This window comes from Grammomys surdaster, unplaced genomic scaffold (assembly GCF_004785775.1).
Source record: "Grammomys surdaster isolate TR1022 unplaced genomic scaffold, NIH_TR_1.0 122522, whole genome shotgun sequence".
NCBI lineage: Eukaryota > Metazoa > Chordata > Mammalia > Rodentia > Muridae > Grammomys > Grammomys surdaster.
The window spans coordinates 17,489-33,328 of record NW_021617998.1 but is presented as its reverse complement, the minus strand read 5'-3'; the positions used below and the strand labels follow the sequence as shown (position 1 = coordinate 33,328).

At 37.3% G+C, this 15,840-nt stretch overlaps 1 pseudogene; it reads right to left on the bottom strand.

The window, feature by feature from the left end:
- The window catches only part of LOC114636151, an 18,306-nt pseudogene extending 9,033 nt beyond the window's left edge, over window positions 1-9,273 (bottom strand).
- Between the last annotated feature and the right edge of the window lie 6,567 nt (window positions 9,274-15,840).

Sequence of the window (15,840 nt, the reverse complement as noted above, 5' to 3'; positions counted from 1 at the left end):
CGTGGGGCAATCTCTCTTAAAATGACCAGGCTTGCCACACCTATAACAGACCTTAAGATTAGTTTTATCAACTGGGCGTCTCTGTGACTGGAGAATGGCTGCCGCCAATCCGGCGTTAGTAAGGGGTCCACCAAGCTCGCGACAAACCCGCAGCCAGTCTTGTAACCCCTTATGTTTTCGTGGGGCAATGGCTGCACGACATTCTTGTGTGGCTTGTTCAAAGATTAATTGTTGAATCAGAGGCTCCATCGGACTAGTATCTCCAAAAATACGCCCCGCAGCCTCTGTCATTCTAGCCACATAGTCTGAGAAAGATTCTTGAGGCCCCTGAACAATCCTGGTAAGTTGTGTGTTGGCCTCTCCTTTCTTGGAGAGTGCCTTCCATGCCTTAATGGCTGTAGCTGCAACCTGAGCGTAGGCTCCCCAGTGGTAACGGGTTTGGTCTGCAGCATAGGCTCCCTGGCCTGTCAACAAGTCCATTGTCCATTCCCTCGGTTCAGGAGTGAGAGTGACAGCGTTGGCGCGAGCCTGTATTTGTGCTGCTTCGTACCATAACGCCTTCCATTCCATGTATTGACCCATGCTGGGAAGGGCTTCTTGAACAATCACTTGCCAATCTGCGGGAGTTAAGGCATTGCTGGCAAGTCTATCTAATTGTACCAAAGTAAAATTGGCGTTGGGCCCATATTTACGAACTGATTCAGCCAATTCTTTTAGTTGAGTAAAGTCTACAGGAGCGTACACTCGCCCTCCATTTTCTGTTTCAAAAACAGGGAAAGCTGTCCTGAGCTTCTTCCTGACTTTCTCTGAGAGCAGGGAATATCCCGAGTGAGGAGCGTATGGGGGAGGAGGAATTGAGGGGGCCGAGGGAACCGTTTTCTTAGGGGGCTTCCTCAGAGGCTTTCTGATTCTACACTCATCAGGATGGTATCTCTCTGCCTCGTACTCTGCTGCTTCCTCGTCTAACTCCGCCTCCTCTGTAGAATCTAATGACTCCTCACTGGAGTCCCCAGAGGAACTCTCTGCACTGTCGATAGTCAGTGCCTCTAGGTTGGGGTAAAGCGAGCTTTTCCCATTAGGGAGTATCTCTCCTTTTTTAGGAGGGTTCTTTTCTTCAGCTGAAGGGTGTTCCTTTTCCTTTTGTTTCGGTACCTTTTTCCTACGCGCGCCCATCCTCTCACTGCGTTCGGTTTCTGACATGCTATCCTGAACATCTTCTAGCGTAGCCTGTCCTTTCCTTATGGCTATCTTACAGTTTTCATCTTGTAGGCAGTTCTTAATAAGTTTCCAGATCGCAACTGTGCCGTTACTCAAATCGTTGTCATTGCGGTGCCTTTCTAAGTCCTTTTCCAGTTTATTCCAAGAGGGGAGAGCCAAAGACCCAGAGACAGCAAACCAGGGGGCAACGCGATCCACCTCTTTTATGAAGTTCCTCAAAGTCCTGTTAGCAATTTTAATATCCCGCTGTTTGAGTACGGCCTCCAAAGTAGTGATTACTGACTGTGATGAACCCATGACGGCCACGGCTTATCTACGTCCGCCTTAGTACCGTCTCAAAAGTGAAAGTAACAGCGGCCCAGCCCGAGGCTTATCTACATCCGACTAACGGCCGGGGAGTCAAGAGGAACTTTGTCCCACCTTTATCTACAGGAGGGAGAAAGAGACAAGACCAGTGTCACTGGCTATTTACTTCAGACTACTTTGCCACTAACAATGGCCACCGCGAAGACAGAGCAAAACAAGCACCATGAAAATGACAGCCAAGCACAACCCGAATATTTCAGGAATAGACATACCTCTCCGAACTCACCCCTGTGGTTCTGAATCCTCCTCTATCGAGGGGTCCTCCAAGGTGCTGACGATGGCAAGGTCAAGTGTCTGGGGTTTCTGGCACCAGTTGTCCCTCGCAACCTCCCGCCAGCAGGAAAGACGTGGCACACTCAGGATCCTTCTGCAGTATAAGCTTTAATGCATCTTGAGAGGGAGAGCATAAGCTTCACAAACAAGGAGGGACCCCAAGGGCCTAAAACCCTTCCCTTATATAGAGAGCTAAGCTTGCCTGGGACGTGGCAGTCTCTGATGGGCTCCTGTTGCCTCAGGCCACATGACGTGTTCCAACTGTCAGATTAATCAAGGCGGGAAAACCTTCCAGTGCATGCGCACAGACTTGTTAATGGCAATGATGTGATAAGGATAGCTTCCCACACCAGGATACCCTTATGCAGTCCCACATGGACTCTATAATGAGGTAAATCCTCTTTTACTTCTGACTCAGTGCCTGTACAGATTTCCATTCAGTCAATTTTTATTACTCAACATGTCAATGTGTTCTCATAGAGTGGTAAAGATCAACCCAATTTCTTTGATTTGTACAACATGTTAAGTTACAGTTTGAGGAGCAAAGCAGTCATTACCAAGCTAAAGGCTCAGGACATGCTAGGCAAGAAGAAGAACAAGATGCTAAAAAAAACTGGATGATCTGAAGGTGGAACTGTCCCAGCTTCAGGTATCCAAGGTAACAAGTGATGACAGGATTCGTGCAAAAATCCATTTTTCATGTTTCACTGTCGTTAACCAGACTTTAAAAGAAAACCTCAGGAAATTCTACACGTGGAAAAAATATAGGCCTTTGGACCAGTAACCCAGGAAGACTATAAACAAATGCTACCAGCTAACAAAGTGTGAAGAGAAGCTGAAGACCAAGAAGCAGCAGCAGAAGGAGCTGCTCTACTGATACGCTAGTATGCAGTCAAAGTCTGAGGTGGCAATGACAATAAAGTGCATGACTTGCCAAAAAAAGATACTGTTTAATTATGTGTGACAATGTAAAAAACATCCCATATATTTATCAGAAAGAAATGCTCCAATAATCTTTTTAAAAAGAGGAAGAATGTGTCCTATATTGTAATCTCTGGTCTATAAATCAAATTTTCCATATTTTATATTAGTTTCTTTTTCCTTGTTGGCCATGATTAAGTACTGAGAATGAGAGACTATGAGAAGATGAATCACATGTCAGGTATATCAACCCTGAAGACAAAGCCAATGGAAGTGAAGTCACCATTCAAAACGTTATTGTTATCTAATGTTACTGCTATATTTTTACAACCATAAGACATGGACTCAGCCTATAGACTATCAATGGACTGAAGAGTAAACAATTTACGATATGTGTCATACACTATATTTGTAAAATAGGTACAAATGAACATAAAAATGAAATGAAATGAAATTGTCATATGCAATAAAATGTATGAAACTAAGGACACAGGGCTAAGTGAAATGTGCTGGAACAAATGTCATGTGTGCTCTCATATGTTGAAAATTATACTAGAATTGTGATTACTAGTGATTTGGATTAAAAGTAATTTGGAAGGGCCTTAGGGAAAGAACAGATGACAATTCAAGAAGAGTAGCTAGATGATCCATCTAATTTATTGTATACTCTATTAATTGCATACTTCATTTATATGTAGAAATATCACACAAGATACCATTAATATATGTAACTATCATGTGATAATCACACATTTAATAATGAAATCCATTGAGGCTGTGAATTTTTGAGGTTGGCTTTACACAGGTGGTTGGATAAGAAGGGATCAGAAAAGATTACTATCCAGGGAAATGAGTACTGACAATGTCCAGACAATGAGACAAAGGGAGGACATTAGGAATCATCTCTAGTAAAGAATCCTCTGAAGAGTTAATGAAGTATGGAGATGCCTGGGAGAATGTGCTTTCAACTAAGGAAGAAGAGTGTAATAGAAATCATCCTTAAAAAAAAAAAAAACTAGAGAGGCTTGAGGTCCCAGGGAGTGGGCAGGCTTTGTGGGTGTTGGTAGTAGGGTAGGGACATTCTCTTGGAGACAAGGGGAAGGAAGAATGGGATGAGGAACTGTTGTAGGTTGGACTGGGAGGGCATTAATGATGAATTGTAAGTAAGATTAATTAAAAATTACAGTTCTCTCATCTTACCTACTTCATGTCTTCAGAACTCATGGACATAATAATGAAATCATGTTTGTGTCCATACCAGCCTCTTCTGTGGTCAAACCAACGACTTCCTACCACTGGGAAGAAATGTAATGAGTAAGAATGCCAAGCTGTCTGTGCCTTAAACTGCAAACTCTATGCGTTCTTTCTGTTTGGGAATTTCCAGAAATAAAACAGAATCTCTGCAGTGGACATCAATACAACTATTTTAAATGTTTAGGTGCTTGGGGGAACAATTAACTGACATTTTTCAAAATCTCCTATTTAAATTTACCTCACAAAAAGGAAGGAAGGAATACTCAAGGACCTGAGGCCAAAGATGGCTTTAACACACATTGTTTCATTTACTTCTTTCTCCATATAGGGCGGATACCTCTATTATTCTTCTTGTTTGATAAGATATGTAGGCAACAATGTTCATTGTGTACAGTGGCACAGAATCTGATCATCTTATATATGTGTGACTCCCTGGCTTCACACAGTAAGAGCCTCTTGCATTAATGACTCTTTCTATGTAGTAGAATGAACAATTTCACATCTGGGTATAAAGCCTTACACAGGTCCATGGGAAACCCACACTAACCTCAACATTCACTCTGCTAGAATGGATCACTCTAACTCTGTCACTAACTGGAAGGAATACATAGAATAGCTGTAAACCAAAATACTTCCTTAATCAACTAGACAATCCTTCAATGGTGCCCAAAAGTACAATATCTAGTTGGTGGCAGATGGAGATGACATACAATTGTCACTTAAGGTTAATTCATTGGGATTTATTTTTTGTTTGTCTGATATTGATTTTCTTTCTCTTCATTTCCCTTTTTCAGAAACGAAACATGGATTTTCATTTCATTGTTCTGTTCCATTTCTTTAAACTATAAGCTGTAAGTTTGAAAATTTGGATGACTGGAATATTTGGAAATTCATTTGTGTCTGGGTAAATGAACACTTACCTTTTCCATCTAGAAATGTTTGCATGTAACTTTCTATAGCATCTCGAGCTTGATGCAAAATCATGAACTTTGAGAAATGAAAATAGGAGATCAAAATATCTTTAAGATTTCTGTAGATATAAAGAATCTGTAGACAGAATTATAGAATTATTTCTTTTAACAATCCTTGGTTAGCCTTATAAATTACAAAACAATTTATACTATTTAAGTATAACAGTAAGTACAATTATTTTTTCTAGTCTTTGGGCTGTAAAAGACAAGTGGTTATTATATCTCTTTGGTATTACAGACAGTATTGTAATAAATATCTTATCTCCATGGTATTTTATACATGTCCAACAAGTCCAAGAATGTAACTATGTTATCAAGAAATAATGCTATTTGTAACTCATAAATACAGGAAGTTAATTAGCCTTATATAATCAAAATGAACTCTATTACAGTTTTGAAAGGAAAATTAATCTGCAATGAGGATCAATTGATGAGTATTATGTGATGTTTAATGTACAATGAGATCAGAGGATAAGTTTAAAAACAAAAAAAGCATATCAAAATACATTTTTTCTTTATATATTTCAGAAAATAAATATAGGATAAAACTATAAGTAGTATAAAAATTCACACACAAAAATAACAATTTTGTCTGTCCAGAATCTTATAATCTGAGAATCTAGGACTGGAGAAAGATCTCTTGCCACTCTTGGACTACAACAAGGCTCTATCCAGAAAAAATAAAGGAATAGAGAAAGGAAAAGATAAGAAAGAAAAAAATAAAATCCCCAAACCGTATTTCTACCCTTAAAGGAAGCAAAGATTTATTAAATATGAATTAACTTTAAAAACCAATCAGTTTGATAACAAAATTAAGAATGTTTCTAATAGATTTGAAGTGCTAGGCTGGGTTTGTACCCATAGGGGGGACTTCTGTTCTCACTGAAGTCGGGAAAAGAAGAATAAGTAGAATATGTGTGTAAGGGTGGGACTAGGAGGAGAGGTGTGATGCGGACTGCATTCGGGATGTGAAGTGAATAAATAAATGTATAAAACAAAAAAAAGAATGTTGCTAATCAAAGGATCCATTGAAAAACAATGTGGACTAATGGAGATAGATTCATTTCTAGAAATGTTGTAAAACAAACTTACAGAAGAATGTAATAGTAACCTGGGATAATTACAGAACATTTTTGCACAATGAAAAATAGTTATTTCAAACAACAAACATGAGTACTCTCACTATGAATATCCAAATTAAGATCTGCTGGGGACACATTTTATTAGATGCTATGTTGATCCATATTTACAAGTCTGATAAAACTCATTCACTGTACAGTAAACTAAAAAATATTAAATATACTTTCTTCAAAAACAAATTTGAGTACCCTGGTGCTTATGGCTCTGCAGTTCTATTCATAGATAAAGATTGTAAGGAAGCTGCTGGAAGAATGTCAAGGAGACAGATCCAAGGGTGTTCATCGTAGCTGCATTATAATAGCAGAATATTGAAATAACCTTATTATACAGTACTTAGAAAAACAGTTTTGTGAGTACAGTAGGTGACTAAGCTCTATGACATACTTTGGCTTTTTTGTCCTTGAGACCTTTTGGTACTAAGTAATATGGAAAGTGGGAACTGAAGATGCCAGGTGATGGGATTTTGGCGTAGTCTAATATGTGAATATTGTACTCAAAAAATGGTGCTCTATCATGTGTTCTGATGTTTTCAGTTCTGTTGCGATGACCCTCAAAACAAATCAAGGAGAAGATCTGCTGAGTCCAGATGATACCTATAAAAATAGATAACAATTCTGTTTTCAATCCTGAGGTAGGGTTTAATAAAGAATACCAACATTAATACCATCAATCTAAAAAATGATCTGGGTCTTTTCCTCTCTTTGCATTCTAAGCATCTTTGGATATGTTAAGTTATAATTTTCTGCTGTCTCTATTTAACACTCAAGTACAAAAGTCTGAAATCAATGACTCTTTGTTCAATTTTTACCTGAATGGAGGTAGTGGTTGGGAGAGATGATGTAGATTTTTCTTACAGTGTCTGTACATTCTATGTGTCATATAGAGTCCTTTGGGTAATGTTTAATTGTTATTTATATAACATTTGTGGACATTCATAAGCAAGTGTGTCATATCTGATCACACCAGGGTGACTGGAGCTTACATGTTACTGCAAATTTTTCTTTTCTTTTTTAATGTTTGGAGCCTTCTAACATATGGGTTTTTTTTGATTTTCATAAAATATATATCAGGTTACTGAACGTCACTTTATTGATGTTCATGAGTAATTTCATTTCTGAAATTGATTTGTTATTTGTTTACATGTAATAAAACTCTTAGAACCAAATATTTCCAGTATCCACCTCTTCTCTTGCATTGCATGGTCAAACACTTCTCTAGCATATTCCCAGGGAAAGATCAGGACACACAAGTTGAGTGTGGACACTAAAGATTTCAGGGTTCTTACTGATATTTGGTTTCTTGATTAGAATCAAGTCATACAGTAGAAATATTTGGGAAATACAAAGTTACAATAATATTCCTTTTAAGGAGAGATCAAGATATGATCAAATATAATAGTGGTGAGGTAATTTCTTATTTCTTATTTATAATTTCTTTGCAATATATATGTATTAAACCTTAAAATAAAATTCATTTATTAATTTAATTTATTTCATTAAGTTTAGTTTATTAAATAAATTAATTTTGTTAATAATAAAGTTTATTAGTTACTATAAAATTGTAATTTGTTTATTATTACTCATTTGTTATTTATTAATTGTAATCACTGGTTTAAAATAAAAATAATTTAAAATAAAAATAATAAAAATTATCTATTTTTTATTCGTTTATTTATTCATTTATGTTTTATCTATTAGTGGCTATCGAAGATAATTCACTAGTGACAGTGTGGAGTTGACTGCTTAGTCTCTACTAACAATGAGGTTTGATGAGTCTAAAATTTTGATGGAATTGGTCATGCCATTAGACTCCAGAACATGCAATAATGTATGTGTCTTGTGTCCTGTGTTGCACAAGATGAACACTTATTGATTTATGGAAGACCATCATAAGCACCTAGTGAATGCTTAGTGGTTGAGTTATTTAGTTATAATCTATAGTAAAACAGAGTACTTTCCTCATAGAGTTCTTCATATGCTGTAACATACTATACATTGCAAATATGAAAAGCAAAGTAGGATTCAACACCAACTCGGAAATATTTTTCCAAAGTATCCTTATCAAAATGTACAAACATGGTCATACAATCTTGGTATTATTGTACATGGACAACAATACTGTGGGAGGTGCATGTGAAATCTTAACATCTGTATTTTTTAGTCTGTGTCAACTGCTGCAAAAACTCAAACCAAGGCATCCAAGTTTCACCTTTGACTGAAGGAGAATTTACCTTTACAAATGGAATCTGAGTATACCTTCCTGCCCAAAAGGACTGTACAATGAAGTAGAAGTTCTAGTGACTAGCTTGTCCTGATTAGGCTTTGCAAACCTCAAAAAAAAAATCCTAGGAAACATCACTGCTCAAGAATTTTTCCTGTTTTTTGAGAATTGGCAATATGTTACAGTTATCTCAGAAATCTTGTCAAATAAATGTTTTGCAAAATGAATCATTGCTTGAGAAAAATCCTCTAAATAAAAAAGCATGTATTTTTGCAGAAAAAGGTTTTGGACTATCTCAATCTTGCTCAATAGGCTGAGGTAATTCATCATCATTTACCAAGTAGCTGCTATTGGCTATAAACTTATATTTTCTCCTCTATTTTTCACAATAAATTACAATATATGCATAGCAATGCCATAGAGACTTGTGTTTCTTTAATCTTTCTTTCACCATAGCTTGTTCTAAAATTTAGATTGCAATGGTAGCTGATATTGGTTGTCTGGTGTGATTTGGAGTTATCATAGAGAGAATTACTTGTACATGTATTTGTGGTGGTTATCTCTACTAGGTTTATCCACTTGGGCTTTCTGACTGCAGATGTTAGGGAACTTCTGCCAGAGTGACTTCTTTGACATGATGCATTCTTTCATTTTTGCAATGAAAAATGAAATTGATACAATTTAATTGGTATCACTATATGGAGAGTATTTATTCACTTATGAAACCCAAACAAAATATCAGCATAATATGTCCAAATATGATACTTACCAAACTTTGGATATATGACTATAAAGATGTCATCATCTCAAATTTCACAATGTTCCATATTTTCACTTTTTCCATTTTAATTAAAGTTTTATGAAAATTATAGCCTTTAAAGTCAACCAAATATTCATCTTTATTGTCCATAATTAGTCATCTAGATACAAAAATATAAAATTTTCTTCACAATCTTAGAATTTTACAATAGAAATTAAGTGTGTCATCTACATTTGACAAGTACCAGTGAAATATCTCTCATTTATTGAACATATTGCATACAGAAGATTCTGCACACAGGAATCTGATATTAGCCTAGAATAAATAAGTAATTTCAGGAAGAAATCTAAATTCTAAGCTAGAAGAAGTAATTTCAGGAAGGAATGTAAATCTTAAGCTAGAAAAAAGAAGTAGGCTTCAGGTATAAAAATGACTGGGTTAGGACATGGAAGTAGGCTTAGATATTTTGATCATTCTGATAATCTCTTAGAAATAGAAATCACAGGAGTGATCATGGGACTCTGTTAATTATCCTGTGTGTTCTTTGAATCTCTGGGTTTATTGTCTTGCTTGTTCCTTGGCTATTTGAATCAATTGTATTGGTAGTTCCTCAACCTAAAATTGATCTTAATACTTGAATATAATTTAAATGGTATAAAAGCAAAAAAGAAGAAGGAAGGAAGGATTGTATAGGGGATTGATAATGGGGGTAATAAGAAAAGGGGATAATATCTGAAATGTAAATAAATAAAATATTGAATTAAAAAATAAAAATAAACAAAAAATTTATAACAGTATTATATTACAAAGTTTTAATTGCCACTGTATGAGATATGAGGACACAAATACAACAAGAAGTTAGAAAGATTTTTCTATAATTAGGCATGGGAAAATGTGACCCTATCTTTGAACATACAGATGCTGAAACTAGGGTATAGAAAATACAACCAAGTTATTCATTGTAGTCCAGCTGGTTAACACATAAAAACTCGATAACAATTTTGCACAGAGTTCAAGTTTATACTGTAAGAGTTACTTTGTATATTATACATTTTTCCTTATACTTTTGTTATAAAATTTTTAATGAGTATGCTCCAACTCTTCTTCTCCTAGACTACAAATTACTTTTTTATCTCTGGGTTGCACCTTTAAACTCCCCATCTGAGAGGAAACCTCTTAAAAAAAAAAACTTACCTGAGTCAAACCCACGGTCTTTATAAACATTATTCTTCTATGGCCACAAACATTGCATGAAAATGTTCATAGTGGTATTATATGTTTGAAAAGAAGAATTTAAAATAAAAATAGTTATAAATAATTTTTTTTAATTGTGATATGGAATACTGTGTTTCCATATGGCACTTTCACACATACATGTTTGAAGGTAACCTTGCACACTCTTTCAAATCTCTGTGGTCTCTGTACATGTCTACATTTATTATTCTCCTTACATGTCATAAATGTTTTATTACTCCAAACTCTTCTTTTCTTAAAATATCTTTCCTCTCTATTTGCGTTTATTCTAGTTTCATTAGATATATTCAAATATGAATGTAACTACACATAGGTAAAATCAAGAAGGTAAATATTGAGTCTAAATCCATTTCCGTGATATTATAAATAAAGAATCAATGATCATGATGATGATGATGATGATGATGATAGAATCACAAGCCAACTAAAGGAAAAGATTTCCTGCTGGTCAAGAGAATAAACTCTCTGACTTGGGTGGAAATCTAGAGTTATAGTCAGGCTGTACAATGACCTTACTATTAGATATCGTAGAAAGGTATGTTTACCTTATGCCATAGTAAAGAAATAAGAGCAACAGTTGCCTATTATTGATATAATGTAGTTGTCATCCTCATAATCTCAGCCCTCTAGTCTTGCCCCTAAAGACTACTGTGGAAACACAGAAGGATAGCTTGGTTCTTTGTTGGGCCCAGGTCTCGAATGCCAGACCCTGATAGGACAGCTGCAGGTGTTCAGCCACGCCCTAGAACTCAGGTTCCTGACACGCAGTCTAAGACCTCCATTTGATGATCTGTGCCATTCAGTCACATAGGGCAATGCCCCTATATGTGCCTCCACAGGTAGAGGGGGTAACTATCGGCCTCAGGCCCTTGAGAGATTTCCATATTAATGAGACACCTAAGGCCAGAGGGCATAGCTAATTGCATATTCCTTTCCCAGACCCTCCTCCTTCCTCCCTCCCTATTTAATCAGGTCCACCCTTACGTAAGGAGGAGTGGATCCAGATTCAACTATTATCCACTATGAAAATTAAGCCATTTGGAACCATGGACTTCCTCATGTCTTTGGGTCATGTCATGGAGAACCATGGAGGGACCCTCTGAATGTCAAGTCACTGTCTAATCTCCCATGGAGAGCTTCTCTGTGTTCCACACCAGAGGCCCGCGGATTCAATCAAGCTAGCTGAGCCATGACCCTGCCAACCTAGTACAATAACCGAGTCTCTTCCCACAGAGTGGTCAGGGTTTTCCTCTCCTTCGTTTCTTTTGGCTGCAGGCCAGCCCCGCATTCCCACAGTCTCTGTTCGACCACGGCCTGCCAGCGGTGTCTGGCAGCCCCAAATAGAGACCACCAGCCCACAGCGGCCATTCCACTGCTTCTTTGCCTGGCACCTTGGTGCACTCAGTCAATGGGCTCTGTGAGCACTTGCCTGACAGCCCTGGAGTTAGTGGATAGTGGCCTTCTCTCTGGGTCCACACAAGAGTACCTGTCCCTGCAGAACTTCAGACTGAGTTCTCTCCCCACCTGGTGGCGCCCTGGCAGCTTCACACAACCCAGCACCTGCCTGGTGCCTTGTGGAAGGGACTCTGTCAAAATTCTCACACTCCTGTCTCTTCAGAGCTGTCAGAGTCACAACCGCCCAACAAGATTCAGGAACTCATGCCCACGCTGGAGCTACTCATCACTACAGATGGTGGAGGATGTGGGCATATGGGACTGGCCTGCAGCTGAAAGGAACAAGGGAGAGGATAGCCTCGACCACCCTACGGGAAGACTCGGTTATTGTACTCATTTGTCAGGGTCATGGCTCGGCTAGCTTAGTTGAATCAGCGGGCCTCTGCAGTGGAAAACAGAGAAGCTCTCCATGGGAGATTAAACGATGGCTTGATACTCAGAGTGCCCCTCCACAGTTCTCCATGACAAGCCCCAAAGACACAAGGGAGTACATGGTTCCAAATGACTTTATTTTCATAGAGGATGATAGTTGAATCTAGATGCACCTCTCCTTAGGTCAGAGCAGACCTAACTTAAATAGGGAGGGAGAATGGTCTGGGAAAGGAATATGCAATTGGCTATGCCCTCTGGCTTTTAGGTATCTCATTAATATGGAAATCTCTCTAGGGCATGAGGCCTGTAGTCACACCCTCTACCTATGAAGGTGCTGGTAGGGGCATTGCCCTATGTGACTAAACAGCAGAGATCAAATGGAGATCTTAGACCATGCATCAGGACCCTGGGTTGTGGGGGCATGGATGAACACCTGCTGTTGTCTCATCAGGGTCTGGAGTTCGAGACCTGTGCCCAAGCAAGAATCAAGCTATCCTTTTGTGATCCCCAAAACTACCATGTGTTTCTGTTAGTTCTGCCAATCTTTTTCTTTTTTGTCTTTTACTTTCAAGTACTACTCAGAGATAAGTATGATTTCTCTGATATTGTAGGTATTTCTCTCCTCTCTAAATCTCTCTTTTCTGCTACATGGTTGCTTGTCCACAAAGTCACTGACCTCAATGCTGGCTTAACTCAAATGGTATTTTTCTCTTTCTGTTTCCCTCCTACAAGCAGCTTGCCTGCCATGGAGTTTTTCTTTTAAACTCATCTAATAATCTGTCCTTGAGATTATATTGAGATTATAGTCTGACCTTAAGATCTTTTATTACTGAGACAAAGATTCCCAAGAGGTGACTCTGATTTCCCCAGTGACATGTATGACTCTTGTGGACTATCAAAATCATCTATTAACACATGAATGCAAGTATCTGTGTGACAAGATACAAATTCCCTTAGGTTTATATGTAAGAGAAGTAGAGCTGGTTCACATTGTAGTTCTATTTTTAGAGTTGTTTTTAGAAGAATTTATCCTGGTTTCCACAGTACCTTCTTCAGCTTACACTCCCACTAATACTTAATAAGGGTCTCTCCTGTCCTTCATCTTCTCCAATATTTGTAGTAATAAGGTAAAGTTAGAAGGAAAGAGGAAAGTAGCAGTGAACACACAAATGGACTGCTAAACTCTCCACAAATTAACCCAGGAATAGAAGGAGATCCTTCATCTGTGATATAGATCATGATGGAAAACATTAGTTTCAATAAAAAGAACAAAGAAACAAATAATCAGAAGAAAGTTTAAAACAGATTTCAGAATCTCTTCCATGGGACTCAGTTTCAATGAATGTTTACATCCTTCCAGTGTGTGTGTTATTGCTGGGCATTGGAGCCACAGCTCATAGCTAAAGGAAATCCTGAGAATACTTGTACCATGCTTTTAATAACAGTATATTTTAAGAAGAATTAGAGGGCACACACACACATATACAAACACACACACACCCACCAAGAGAGAGCAAGAGAGAGATAGGCAGAGATTCTAAGACAGATACAGAGAGTGACAGAGAGAGCCAGACAGAGACAGACATATAGAGACAGTCACAGACATAGAGAGAGAGAGACAGACAGAGATAGATAGAGACAGACATAGAGAGATTGACACAGACATGGAGAGACAGAGACAGACAGAGACAGACACAGAGAGACTGACAGAGACATGTGGAGACATAGAGAGATGTGCAGAGATAGAACAAGGTGTAGGTACTGGGTATGGTATAGGTTAGGGCAGTGCTAGGAAACACTAAGAAAGAACTGACAAAAGTCATTTTTGGAAGAATCTTGCTGAGTTGGAGGTTAAACTGCACTAGATGCAAAGATCTCTTTCTTTATTGCCGATCATGATAATCAGTGGAAGAGGCTTGAGACTGTAGTCTAGCATTTTACATACAGACTAGTTATATATAGAGGGGCAAAATCTTTGAGTCAGAATATAGCAATGTTCTGTGATTTGGATATCTGGTCTGAGCCATAGCTAGTGGTAGACTATGGATAGCCATGCCTGGACTTTATGCCCAAGCATGAGACCTGTTGAAAATAAAGGATCATGACACCCAGTTCATATTTGGAAAATATAACACAGATATGGATAAACAATGGTCCAAGATAGATAGTGCTGGACATCCAGGAGTTAATAATTGAGTACAAATCCGATGACTCCAGGAACCTGTAAACTGTCATAGAAGCTGTTACATTATTAGTTGCAAAAATGACACATTTGTGTGATTCTGTATATATATGTTCTTAAGAGGCTTGTATCTTCATTTTCTCCATTCCTGATGGCAGTTTACCTGTGTGTGTGTGTGTGTGTGTTTGTAGTCTTGTGTGTAGACCTCCAAAGGCTTGAGTGTCAGTGAATAAGTATTGTGTGTCCATGGCTATTCACATTCTCCTCCACCTTGCGAACACTTATAACTGCCTTTCTTTCTAGGAATGGAGCTTGGAACTTTATGGAGCATTTGCATACCACAACCCTTATTACCCAATTTTAATTTAATGTATCAACTTTGTCCTGTCTTGTTCTCTTTCTTTCTTTATTGGTATCTTGCCTTTGTATTGGTAGGCTTTCTTAAAGAATACAGCTTAGCCTAGGCATGGATTTCTCCTGCTCTAGCATATTGACTATTATATCATATTTAGCATACTACTATATCATCCAAAGACTCCAAAAACTTTAGCAAAGATCTTCTTCAGCTGATAAATAGCTTGAACAAAGCAGCTGGATACAAAATTAACTAAAATACAATCAGCCTTCCTTTACAAAAGTGATAAATAGGCAGAGAAAGAAATCAGAAAAACTACACTTCACAAATCACACCAATCATATAAAATATTTAGATCGATATCTAGAATGTATAAAGACCTAAAAATCACATTAATTATTAAAAGCATTATGTTTTTCCATCCAGCACTTTACACAAACATGCACACACACATGCACAGACACACCCACAGTTTTATATATCACAATATCTAGGATTCATAATAAAAGAAAGCATGAATATATTACAGTTTCGTTTCATAATTTTAATTTCTAGATTGCATGGAGATGAACATGTTTAGAGGGCATGATATATTAATGCTAGAGTGATATTGTCTTTATGAAATCTGGTGTGATGAAATGTACCAATTAACACAAAATTGCCTAACCAATAGCAACTAAAAGAATAATTAAAATTAACAACCCATTTAATATATAATAACATCTTAGTTATATGAAGTATATATTGTCGTAAAGCATATTAATAGGTGAAGACTAGTATGAAATTCAATAAATATAAAATAACTAACCCAAAATATGTTATATAATAGACTAAAATAGATAAGATTTACCTATTAGTAATTACTTTTAAAATGCCAATTAACAATCTCAAAGAACAAAAGGTTCAAATATTAGTTAGATTTTTGTCTTAATTGTTAGCTTTTAATTGATAGAAACTTCAAGAAATAAATAAAATATTTAAGCTAATTCAATAAATTTATTCTCATTCAGACACACACAGATAAACACACACATACACAGACACACACACAAACAGAGAGAGAGGGGGGGAGAGGGAGAGGGAGAGGGAGAGGGAGAGG